General features: G+C 42.0%; 1 protein-coding gene across 11 annotated transcripts in view; it reads right to left on the bottom strand.

Annotated features, from left to right (window-relative positions):
• The window catches only part of GNG12 (G protein subunit gamma 12), a 147,068-nt gene that overhangs the window by 97,087 nt on the left and 36,220 nt on the right, over window positions 1-13,761 (bottom strand). For 2 of the 11 annotated variants that reach the window (XM_081490710.1, XM_081490702.1), the window contains exon 1: window positions 8,263-8,603. The exons of the other annotated variants lie outside the window; for them this stretch is intronic. The gene's annotated coding sequence lies outside the window, so the exon portion shown is untranslated. Of the gene's footprint in view, window positions 1-8,262; window positions 8,604-13,761 lie in introns of those variants that run through there. 11 annotated transcript variants of the gene reach the window in all.

Here is a 13,761-nt window from a genome sequence, read left to right as displayed (position 1 = left end):
TAATGCTGCTTTCTCCGGCCCAGCATTTCTCATGATGTACTCGGCATATAGTTAAATAAGCAGGGTGACAATATACAGCCTTGACATACTCCTTTTCCTATTTGGAACCAGTCTGTTGTTCCATGTCCTGTTCTAACTGTTGCTTCCTAACCTCCATACAGGTTTCTCAAGAGGCAGGTCAGGTGGTCTGGTATTCCCATCTCTTTAAGAATTTTCCACAGTTTATTGTGATCCACATAGTCAAAGGCTTTGGCATAGTCAATAAAGCAGAAATAGATGGTTTTCTGGAACTCTCTTGCTTTTTCGATGATCCAGCGCAGAGTACATCATGAGAAACGCTGGGCTGGATAAAGCACAAGCTGGAATCAAGATTGCCAGGAGAAATATCAATAACCTCAGATATGCAGATAACACCACCCTTATGGCAGAAAGTGAAGAAGAACTAAAGAGCCTCTTGATGAAAGTGAAAGAGGAGAGTGAAAAAGTTGGCTTCAAGCTCAACATTCAGAAAACTAAGATCATGGCATCTGGTCCCATCACTTCATGGCAAATAGATGGGGAAACAGTGGAAACAGTGTCAGACTTTATTTTTCTGGGCTCCAAAATCACTGCAGAGGGTGATTGCAGCCATGAAATTAAAAGACGCTTACTCCTTGGAAGGAAAGTTATGACCAACCTAGACAGTATATTAAAAAGCAGAGACATTACTTTGTCAACAAAGGTCCATCTAGTCAAGGCTATGGTTTTACCAGTGGTCATGTATGGATGTGAGAGTTGGACTATAAAGAAGGTTGAGATCCGAAGAATTGATGCTCTTGAACTGTGGTGTTGGAGAAGACTCTTGAGAGTCTCCTGGACTGCAAGAAGATCCAACCAGTCCATCCTAAAGGAGATCAGTCCTGGGTGTTCATCAGAAGGACTGATGTTGAAGCTGAAACTCCAATACTTTGGCCACCTGATGCGAAGAGCTGACTCATTTGAAAAGACCCTGATGCTGGGAAAGATTGAGGGCAGGAGGAGAAGGGGACGACAGAGGATGAGATGGTTGGATGGCATCACCGACTCAATGGATATGGGTTTGGTTGGACTCCGGGAGTTGGTGATGGACAGGGAGGCCTGGCATGCTGCGATTCTTGGGGTCGCAAAGAGTCGGACACGACTGAGTGACTGAACTGAAATGAATGCTGCTTTAATCTATATTTCTAAGATACTTGGGCTTCCCTGGTAGCTCAGCTGGTAAAGAATCCACCTGCAATGCAGGAGACCCTGGTTAGATTCCTTGGTTGGGAAGATCTGCTAGAGAAGAGACAGGCTACCCACTTCAGTATTCTTGGGCTTCTCTGGTGGCTCAGATGGTACAGAATTCATCTGCAGAGTGGGAGACCTGGGTTTGATCCCTAGGTTGAGAAGATCCCGTGGAGAAGGGGATGGCTTCCCACTCCAGTATTCTGGCCTGGAGAATTCCGTGGACTGTATAGTCCATGGGATCGCAAAGAGTAAGACATGACTGAGTGACTTTCACATACATACATAAGATAATTAGCGAGGATAGACATTTTTTACTGTTTATTAATTATTTGTAACCTTGAGAAACAGTAAGTCTATATACTCTTTGCTTATTCATGTAGTAGGATATTGATATTTTTCATTTGAATTTGAGTTTTTTATAGTGCACAATAATAAAAAATTAGTATATGTATTTGCTACAAATATATTTCTGATATTTTGTAATGTAAAGATAACCATTTTTCATTTATACAGCATTTTAATAAGTAATAAGCAATAGCTATATTTTGTATAAACCTCATGAGCTATGACATTGCTTTGTGGCAATATGTTTGACATTTGACTGCTTTTCAGTGTCTACTGACACTCTGATTTTCCCAGCAACCCTGTGAGTGAGCTGGGGAGGATGATAATTCCCACTACAGAGCAGAGAAAGTGAGACTCAGACAGGCCAGGTGACTTACAGAGGGTTCCCAAATCCTGAAGCTGGCCAAGACTGGCCTCAGTCCTTTGCTCTGTGAACCCAAGGGCTCCTCGTGAAAGGAAGCTCATCATGTAAAATGAAGAGATATATTTTGTGCACAATGGATTATTATCCCAAGCACCAATTCCACACTGTCTTTGATTTAAAATTCTTTATACAGAGGATGAGAAAGTTGGATGGCATCATTGACTAAATGGACATGAGCTTGAGCAAACTCAGGAAGATAATGGAGGACTGAGAAGCCCGGCATGCTACAGTTCACGGGACTGCAAAAAGTCAGGCACGACTCAGCAACTGGACAACGAACAACAACTACGCAGCATCAGAGTACTATGCCTGCTGCGCTGGAGGTACTCAAGAAATCTTAGCATGATTTTAGCAAATCCTCTCAAACAATGGCTTACACTACGGACCATCTTTACAGAGTTTTTATGTAGTTACGATAAATTAAATAACTTAGACCTAAAATTAGTGTTGCTGTATTATTTTTTAACCGAGCTCGAGTACAACTTCTTTCCCCAAGTATTCCTTCCCTCTTTGGCTGCATGAAACCACTCTCCTTGAATTTCGACAGTTGCTACCACGTTCTATCTGTCATTATAGGTGCTTCAGAACATATTTGAGCTCTTCTATGGGAGAATCCATCTGCCAATGTAGGAGATGTGGGGTTGATATTTGGGTCAGGAGGATTCCCTGGAGAATGAAATGGCAACCCGCTCCAGTATTCTTGTCTGGGAAACCCCATGGACAGAGGACCCTGGCAGGTTATAGTCCATGGGGATGCAAAAGAGTCAGACAAGACTTAGTGACTTATCAACAACCAAAGGCTCCATATATTATTTGTGTGTATCTCCCAAAGAGCCTAGCACCCTGCTCAGCACACAGATGGCACTCAAGTCAGTGTTTTATGGGGAGTTGGGGGAAGAATTTTATGAGCTAAGAGACAATGGAAAAAGCAATTACAGTTTGGTTAAAGATCGGGGCATTGAAGTATATTTTGCATGAACCGTGCACTTTCTGCTACGCCACTCTTTATTTTGGCAAGCACACTATCATGGAACAGTTCTAATGCAGTCTTAAGCCAGAAGTCTACATCAGCTAAACAATACTGAACTACATTAAACAGAACATCCAAAAGCGTTTCCAGCCTTGGACAAATCTGTATAATTCTGTAGATATATCTGTTATGTTTTTACTTGAGAATTCTGATATAACTCATTCCTCAAAAATTCACTGTGAACACACACACACAAATACACATAAAAGTCCTGGTTCACCATTTGGAAAAAAAACTCAAGATAAAAATATGGAACATCTGCTTCCTGATAACAGGAAAACTCACAGGAAACAATTAATGTCCACAAGGGAGAGAGAAAAATAATCTGGATCACATTATGAAATGAAACATCCAAAATTCACAATTTAATATAATATATCCTGCAAGTCATCAGATCTTCAGAACTGAGGGGAAGATTTCACATTTTATTAAAACTTGCAAGAGGAGAATATTTTTATGACATGTACACACAAATAAACATAAAATGGAATGTCCTCACCCTACATAATATTCTTGGGTCCTGTGTCTCCCCTACTGATATTTACATAATGTTTGGTGGTTGGGTTGTTTACCTCACATGTATTTTTGTAACGTGCTCAGTGTCTTATAGGGCAAACGAAGACCTAACTAAACTAGATGGTGGTCCATGGATGAAGAGGATGTAACTATTTTGAGAAAGATCTAGAGTGGCTTATGTCTCCCAAAGAGGACTGAAAGGACAGTCAGGGTCACTGCAAGGCCAAAGCTACTGTATATAAAAGTGGTCTGCTCCTTGGCAGCTCTTCCACTATCCTGCTCCTTATAAGCCTCACTATACCTACCATGAGCCTGGCAATATGGAAGGCTCTGTGGGTAAAACAAAGAACAAAATACATTCCTTCTCCACAAGGAGTCTACCATGAGTCACAGGGATGACTGATCAGACAATTACAACTCCAGAGGCATGTAATATACCATGTTAGGTCCAAGGAGGTCCAAGAACACAGAGTACTGGTGCCTATACCAGTCTGGGATGATCACGGAAGGCATCCAGGGAGAAGTGGAATCAAAGTGAAAATGTAAAGGATGACCAGGGTTCGCCAGAAGATGAAAGGAGGGAGGCATGAGCAAGGCAGACGGAACAGTTTGTACAAACGCTGGAGGGGAAGCAAGTACCTTCGTTTGCTCTGGCTGCAATTTTGAGAGTAAGGATTTCAGTGAACATTGGGGTATACGTATCTTTTAGAACTGGATTAAAATATGCACACTACTATATATAAAATAGATAACCAACAAGGACCTACTGTATAGCACAAGGAACTATACTCAACAGCATGTAATAACCTATGTAAAAAAAAGAATGTCTATATTTGTATATATGTATGTGTAACTGAATCACTTTGCTGTACACCTGAACTAACACTGTAAATCAACTATATTTCAATAATTTTTTTAAAAATTTGAAAAAAATATTTGAGCATTTCTCCAACCAACTTTATATGCCAAGTGATATGGCAAATTGAAATAATTAAAGATTTCATATATTTAGAAAAAAAAAAAAGCAAAGAGTTTCAAACAGTGAGAGGCCCTATTACGTAAGAGGCAGTAGCAGGTAAAACCCAAAGGGGATAACCACAGTGGGAAGCATAAGGCTTAGAAATAGAAAGAACTCAGGCTCTCTAACACCCTCATACCAGAAAGAGCTGGCACTGATTCATCCAGAAGGAACAGTCAAGGCCCCCTTAGGTGACAGGCCTCTGGAGGAGGGCAAGGAGACAGACTGCCCCATCAGAGATGATGCTGGTCCCCAATTTCAAGGAAAAACACACAGCCAGCTTCCCAACCTCACAATAGGAGTAGTGAGCAGGCCTTATCACTACCCCATGGGGAAGACAGAATCATCTTATTCTACAGAAAAGTTGTTGATTTTAGACGACAGTATTCATTGATATGCCTTTCTGTTAACTGATTCCACATCTGACTAAAGAAACCAACTCATCTTGGTATGGCTGGAACATTGCAGTGCTAACATCAAAAAGTCTCATGTCCCAGGAACCCCACCACCACCACCCAGTGCCATACAAACTATGATGGTGGTCACCTACTCAGAGTTTGTGAGGTACATGAAGTGGACAATAGCGTTTATGCCCTAGGCTTTTATATTAGAACTGGTGCAAAGTTAAATGTGATCTAACCCCCTGGAAGCTAATCTAGACTCTTTGAGCTACAGGACCCTCCTGGACATCTCAGGGGCTTGTCTGGGGACCCTATATCATTTGCAATAATTCACACTGAATTATATTTTCAAAGCACAGTGATTAGCTTAGGGCCTAGTGATCACTAGCTGTTGTGCTAAAGGGAATCACTAACTAAATGCTTACCGAACACAGTAATCAGCCAAAAGATGGGTCTGAATTTAATTTCTGTGTTTCCTGTTGTTGACTGAGAATTAACCAAATACCTTTCAAATTTAATACAGCAAATCATCCTTAAATAAATGAAACTATTTACTTACACAGAGTCATAAACATATTTTCATTATTTTGTTGACTAGGGACCTAACCCATTGTAATGGCTTATCTTCTTACCAGTTAACAGACAGTTAAGAAAGCAGAGAAGACAAAGAAAAATAACAACACGGTTTCCAATAACTATAGGTCCAATAGGATATTACTTTATGGCAATATCTGAAAGGCAGAGAGCAGCTAATAAATCTTTATAGAATGATTGGGGGTAAAAAATTGGGCCATGGAGAACTACAGAAAAAAAGTACCAGGGTTTGTGGATTAGATGATGGCCATACTTGAGTTTTCGCTTCAGTGCTGCTGACTCAGACAGCCACGGCCCGCAGCTCTTGTCTGATAAAAGGAAACACAAGCTCTTCAAGAGCACTGCTTTCCTTGCAACAGGGTGATGAGTAAAACAGCCCCCAGGGTGTGTAGTCAGCAGAAGATGCAGAAAGACTTCAAACTGATAAGAGCCAAGGGCCCACGGTTCAATCCTGCTTCAAAGGCACCCCCCACCCTCACCCCGCACGAAGCTCAGCTAATGTTAGTAAGGCTCAATGCTCCTCGTGAAGATTCCTGAAACAGGAATGGATAGAGATATGACCTTAGACTTTTTTTTTTTCCTGCAACAGACAATGATCTTCAACACATTTCTGATTAGTTTTCAAGGAAAAAAAACCCCACTATTTTCAAAATCCAATCGTGCTTGAACAGAGCTATTCAAGGAAGAAAACCATTCAGTAGGGTTCAATTTTATTAGCCTCAGAAAACTTTTTTAAAAAAGAGTGAAACGTAGCAGCATTAATGACTGGTAACGTATATTAGAACCATGTTTCCCTCTGAAAAGTTCGGGGCATGTATATTAGAACTATGCTTCCCTCTAAAAAGTCCAAGGTATTCTGGCTAACTGAGGTTCTGCAGATACAATGAAAATAATCATTCTCTCCATGAGACCTAGCTCTCTAATCATAGCACTCCTCTTCATGACACACTTTCCATCAGACACTGAGACAGAGAGATTCATCGCAGAAATATTCCGGTTATGTCCGCTGCACAGAGTCAGGCAGCACAATGAGGGCAGGATGCAGCAAAGGGCACAGCCCTAAGCCTGGGTCAGAAAAACAGGACAGAGGTTTTGTTTTCACTCTGCCAGACTTTGCTGCGGGTGAGTGTACGTCTGCAGGCCCTGGACTCAGAGGATAAGGAGATGACAAGTGGGCCTCAAGCTGGCCTGTGAGTGGCTCTCTCCAAGTCGCCTATGTTCACAGCCACATGGAGTGCCATGCTGTGAAATATCCCACCCTGGTTTGGGCACTTGGACTCTACTGGATGGTTCAGTCTTTCATTGTAGCCACCAAAGACATGCCTGGGCACTGAGAATCTTCTAGAAATTGTTCATCTTTACCCCATATTATCAAGAGACCAACAGCTTAAACAAACAAGCAAGCAAATCCAAGTATGTTCAATATAATCCACTCAAAGCCACAATTCAACAAGAAGACAGCTCCTAAGAAAATTGGTACAAATTTCCTGTTTTTACACCTACCACTTGTACTTGCTTTCTGGGTAAAGCCATCTTTGCTGTCTCTATTCTAACTTAGTTTGTACCCTACTCCAGACATTCTCATGGACATTCTCATGCATTTTATACACATTCTGGACACAAACTGCTGACACTACTTCAAGGAAGTATACAGGCATATACCCACTGCACCACTACCATCGCCCAGAACAAAGAAAAAAAAATCTGCCAGTCACCATACCACTGGGATGATTTTGAAGGCGGTCCAGGGCATTCAGCAACATTCTGACTGTGGGTTATCTATTTTCATACCCAACCTTCGCCTTGAACCCTCATGTATCTTATTTCTTAATGCATCTGCATGACAACTTGATTATAAGGTCCTCTGACTACACAGACTACACTTTAAATTTCCATGTATTTGTTTTCCTTCGCACAAGAATGAGTTCTTTATTTAACACATCCTAGGCTTCCAATAAATTTTTAAAAATCTAGATGTACATATTTCTATCTAGCTAAACCTAAGAAGTTCACAGTGGTCTAAGAGAAGCTCAACAGAACAGCCAGTTCAGAAATCAGCTATTTCCTATTTATCTTCCATTGGCAAAGCTAGTTTTTGTTTCTATGACTATGTCTTCCTTGATTCTGGGAACAGCTGTGGATACTGATGATGTAAACAGTCTTTTTTAACCTTTTAAAACTTACACTCATTTTTGATAACCATAAAAACTTTCTCCTTCCCTTCCCCAAACAGATTCTGATGTGTCCTTCCTAAGCTGTTTTAGGAAACTATGATATCTACCCCTTGGCTGGATTCTCTTCTCTACCCCTTGGCTGGATTCTCTTCTCTTTCCTCAATCTTTAAAATCTACAAGTCCATTTCAAGGCTCTTCTCTGACTTAACATCTCCTCAATGAAGCCTTATTAGGCATCTCAAACTTACAACAAAGGCCACAGCCTAATTAGTAATCTCCCCATACGGCTCCTCCCCTGGGACTGCCAGTGCTGAAAGCGGGACACCACCATTCATGCTTCCTGTTCAAGGCGAAATCCTCAGTCATCTTAGGCTCCATTCTTACCTACCCTACATCCAGTCAACTGTCAGCACATCCTGTCAGCCCTACCTCCAAAACATCTCCCAAATCCAATAACATCTTAGCATCCCTCCCCTCCCTTCTTCCTTGTCCAAACAGGCAGCATTTCTCACCTGGTGACATCGGCAGCCTCCATGCTGATGTCTTGCTCCCTCCCAGCAGGGGGCACTAGCATCCTCAGATGACTTAATCCTTTGCTAAAACCCTCCAATGGCTTCCTTCCCAGCATGCTTCGCGCACCCACTACTGCCAAACCTTTGTCTATCAGGCTCTGCAGGAACTGGACCGGGTCACTCTATCCGGTCACAATGACCTCCCCTTTTCTCAAACACACCACACAATCTCTGCTTCGAGCCTCGACACTGATCGTTCGTGCTGGTGGCCTTCTTTTTACAGACGCCACAGGCCTGCACACTTGGCGGCCTTCCTGCTGGTCTCTGACAAGTGTCCTCTCTCTCTTCCCTTACCCCGCTTTGCTTTTCTCCATAGTACTTAGCACTCTATTTTCTGTCCTATTGAGTTATGAGCCCCGTCCTCCACTGGAATGTAAACTCCACGAGAAAAGGACGTTGTTTGTTCCCTGCTGGACCCTCAGTGCCCGAGGCGACGCCTGACACAGACTAGGCATTCCATAAAATAATCTTTTTTGTTACTGAATGAATGCATATTGTCAACTAACCAGAAATGTTTTGTTGAACTTGATTTCAGATGTTTGTGTTATGAAAGTAAATATTCCCTTTCCCCAAGTGAATCATAAGACATGATTTTTAAATGACCCCACCCCACATGCACATTTTAGATTCTGGTATGTCTGCCCTTCCTAAAACACCCCACCAGGGGTTGGGCTAGGGTGCCCCATCCCCTGGAGGGTCAGTGGTGTGGTCACCCAGTTCAATGCATACAAACTCATAGCTACACTCTGAGTTTTTATTAAGCATCTGACATGTTTTACAGTCTTATGCCTCTTACTAAAGCCTTAAAGCTTTATTATCTTCAAAAAATGCTCAGAGAATTCAACTAATAAAGAGAACTGTCTGCCTTATTTATGATAGTGGCAGTGTTTCTTTCAGCTAATTCTGAATACAGCTGGCTCAGATTTCAATGCCAAGTGGTTGGCTACACTACTTTTGTTGTATGCTTCCAGGGAGTCTGGGCCCCAGTGGTCACAGAAAATACTGGGAAATATTAAGGAAACTCTTTGGAAGAGACAGAGGAAGGAGGAGACACAGATCCCTCTTGCCAGGCATCCCCTATACATCTGGGTTTTCTGGTTGCTTCTTCAATATGGGTGCTTTTCAGAAGAGCAGTGTTTCCTTCATGAATGAGCTCCATTTATGATGAGGCACCAGGTGGTCAGTGTGAGCTCCGAGGGGACAGTCATTCCCAGCCCTCTGGCATTTTCCCAGTGTGGCAGTGAATGCAACCCCGTAGAGACTAGTATCTCTCTCTGAATTCCACCCTTCTCTTCTTGGCCTCTTAGCAAACCTCAGCTTCAGAGAGTCGAGTCAACTGGCATTTGTCTACTGTGTCTTTTCTTCAAGTATCATCTTTCGGGAGCTTTTATACATGAGATTTTGAAATCCTTATATAAAAACAGGATATTATTCATCTCCAGTCATTTGAGAAATAGCACAGTTCAAGGATATGGTCAAATTCTAAGAGCAGAGATAACATAAACATAAAACACTGATTTGTATCAGTTCTGCCCTTTTACCTCTTTAATGAATGAAATGCAATAAATCAAATACTGCAAGTCTTGGTGAACTTCTACTGACATGTGCATTTTTTTAAAGCTTAAAAGTTTTGATGTCTGTGACACGAAATCCTATTTATTTAGGAATGTAAGTTGTTGGATTTCCTCTTCTCCAAAAGAGGAAAATGGCAGACATTGATTATTAAGAATTTTGTCATCCAAGTCCAAAGCTCCACAAAAATACTTTGATATACATACATACATATATATATATACACATATATTTGTTTTAAACCACAATCTGGATTCCTAGAATGTGTGTATGTATAACTTAACTCTGGGCTTAATCCCACTGTAGTCTTTGCATGCTTCTCAGGCTAGGCAAGTGGTGTCCTTTCTTCCTCTGCTCTCTGAGCTTTGAACCTGAGCAGAGCCAGCATAAACTGCACACTAGTGAACAACTCTTAAATTCCTGCACTTTCTGCAAAGTTTCACTGCCAATCTTCCTTTCAGAGTATCAATCCCCTCTGCCTCCGCCCATACTGTTTTATATTTTCTTCTCTTCATTTAGCTTGGTTGGGAAGTATTTTGTTAACAGTTTTTTTGGCCAGTTTCAGCACACGGCTTCTGGCAAGTCAGGGTTGCAGCATTTCAGAGGCCTTGCACTAACTCCAGAAAATATTTTCCTAATTTAACTCTTCCTCCTCTTTGCTTCTGCCACTCAAAGAAGAGGAGGAAAAAAACCTTCACACACACACAATAAAGAGACATATAGTCACAAAAACATTTCTACCCAGCTTAAAACCAGCAGAATCTTAACACCCTAATTGGGGTCTTGCAAATCCTGAATCTCCTAATACGTATTACAAAGTTTTGCAAGCTAATCATATCCATTAAAGTTGAACTTTTGCTTTTTTTTTTTTTTAACCAGTTCACTTCTGTGAAAATAGAGGACTCCACACAGCCCTCAACATTTCCCTGATAACAGAACCCCAGTCTATTTGTGTGCAGATGCTGTGGGCTCAGGAAAGGTGGGAGCACTGGCCTAAGGGTGGCCGTTGCTGTCAGCTCAGAAAGTCCTGAGGAGACATAGTATGAGGATGCTGGGAAAATTCTGCCTCCTCACAAAAGACTAGCAAAGTAATGCTCAAAATTCTCCAAGCCAGGCTTCAACAGTATGTGAACCAAGAACTTCCAGATGTTCAACCTGGATTTAGAAAAGGCAGAGAAACCAGAGATCAAATTGCCATCTGTTGGATCATAGAAAAAGCGAGAGAATTCCAGAAAAACATCTACTTCTGCTTCATCGACTAGGCTAATGCCTTTGACTGTGTGGATCACAACAAACTGTGGAAAATTCTTAAAGATATGGGAATACCAGCCACTTTAATTGCCTCCTGAGAAACCTGTATGCAGGTCAAGAGGCAATAGTTAGAACCGAACATGGTTCCAAAATGGGAAAGGAATACGTCAAGGCTGTATATTGTCACCTAGCTTATTTAACTTATATGCAGAGTACATCCTCTTGAATGTGAAAGAGGAAAGTGAAAGAGTTGGCTTAAAACTCAACATTCAGAAAACTAAGATCATGGCATCCGGTCCCATCACTTCATGGCAAATAGATGGGGAAACAATGGAAACAGTGACAGACTTTATTTTTGGGGGGCTCCAAAATCACTGCAGATGGTGACTGCAGCCATGAAATTAAAAGACACTTACTCCTTGGAAGGAAAGTTATGACCAACCTAGACAGCATATTAAAAATCAGAGACATTACTTTGCCAACAAAGGTCCGTCTAGTCAAAGCTACAGTTTTTCCAGTAGTCATCTACGGATGTGACAGTTGGACTATAAAGAAAGTTGAGCTCCGAAGAATTGATGCTTCTGAACTGTGGTGTTGGAGAAGACTCTTGAGAGTCCCTTGGACTGCAAGGAGATCCAACCAGTCCATCCTAAAGGAGATCAGTCCTGAATATTCATTCGAAGGACTGATGCTGAAGCTGAAACTCCAATACTTTGGCCACCTGATGTGAAGAACTGACTTATTTGAAAAGACCCTGATGCTGGGAAAGATTGAAGGTGGGAGAAGAGGAGGACAGAGGATGAGATGGTTGGATGGCATCACCGACTCGATGGACATGAGTTTGAGTAAGCTTCGGGAATTGGTGATGGGCAGGGAAACCTGGCGTGCTGCAGTGCATGGAGTCACAAAGAGTCGGACATGACTGAGCAACTGAACAACAACAAGAGGCAGGAGCCATGCCTCCTTGGTTCTCAACTTGAAACTGGTAGTAAAGCACACAACTGTGATAACCCTGAGAAAGCAAGTCTAAATTTCAAAAATGGTAGATCCAAGGAGTGAAAAAAGACACAGATCATCAGTGGCAAATGAAAGAAGTGACCATCTCCTCTAGACTTTCTGAATATGTAGGGGAAAAACTCCTCCTTGTTAGGTCCACAATTAGTCATATTTTCTTTTCTGTTATTTATAGCCTTAATATGCATGAGATGACAAAAGAGAGGTTTATGGCTTCTTAATTTGATCCCCACTAACTTCAAAGTGAGAAAACTAGTTTGGCAAATTTCAAGCTAATAGGGCAAATATGACTTGTTATGCTGCTGCTGCTGCTGCTAAGTCGCTTCAGTCGTGTCTGACTCTGTGCGACCCCATAGACGGCAGCCCACCAGCCTCTGCCATCCCTGGGATTCTCCAGGCAAGAACACTGGAGTGGGTTGCCATTTCCTTCTCCAGTGCATGAAAGGGAAAAGTGAAAGTAAAGTCGCTCAGTCGTGTCCGACTCTTAGCGACCCCATGGACCGTAGCCTACCAGGCTCCTCCATCTATGGGATTTTCCAGGCAAGAGTACTGGAGTGGGGTGCCATTGCCTTCTCCGATGACTTGTTATAGATGACTTATAATCATTTAGCACAGAGGTTCTTAGTCTTTCTCCATCCATAGTAATTGTTCCATCCATTCATCCAACCATCCATCCATCAATCATCTATCTATTTAACCATCCATCCATTGATCTAACTAGCCACCCAACTAACCATCCAACCATCCATCCTTTCTTTTTTTTCTGCCAACAACCAACTGCTGAGCCTCTATCCAGCGCTGGGCATGGAACTAGGCACTGGGAATATAAACAATGCCAAAAGATAGAAAATACTATACCCATATTAGAGCTAAGGACATTTCATGTTCAGCAAGTTTAAATGTTTTCCCCAAAACCACAAGCCAACATGTGGCAGAGTTAAGAGTCAAAACTGGGGCTGTCTGAACTCACAGGCCTTGCATTTTTTGCTCTACCATGCAGCTTTGAACCTGGCTATCATGAGAAACGCTGGGCTGGAAGAAACACAAGCTGGAATCAAGATTGCCGGGAGAAATATCAATAACCTCAGATATGCAGATGACACCACCCTTATGGCAGAAAGTGAAGAAGAACTAAAGAGCCTCTTGATTAAAGTGAAAGAGGAGAGTGAAAATGAAAGTGAACGTGAAGTCGCTCAGTCGTGTCCGACTCTTTGTGATCCCATGGACTGTGGCCCACCAGGCTCCTCCATCAATGGAATATTCTAGGCAAGAGTACTGGAGTGGGTTGCCATTTCCTTCTCCAGGGGATCTCCCCGACCTGGGGATAGAACTCAGGTCTCCCACACTGCGGGCAGACACTTTACTGTCTGAGCTACCAGAGGAAAGTGAAAAAGTTGGCTTAAAGCTCAATGTTCAGAAAACTAAGATCATGGCATCTGGTCCCATCACTTCATGGGAAATAGATGGGGAAACAGTGAAAATAGTGTCAGATTTTATTTTTTTGGGCTCCAGAATCACCGCTGATGGTGATTGCAGCCATGAAATTAAAAGATGCTTACTCCTTGGAAGGAAGGTTATGGCCAACCTAGATAGCATATTTAA

The sequence above is a fragment of the Giraffa tippelskirchi genome, chromosome 5 (genome assembly GCF_054371585.1).
Source record: "Giraffa tippelskirchi isolate mGirTip1 chromosome 5, T2T-mGirTip1v1.2.pri, whole genome shotgun sequence".
NCBI lineage: Eukaryota > Metazoa > Chordata > Mammalia > Artiodactyla > Giraffidae > Giraffa > Giraffa tippelskirchi.
This window is presented reverse-complemented; position numbering and strand designations above follow the sequence as displayed.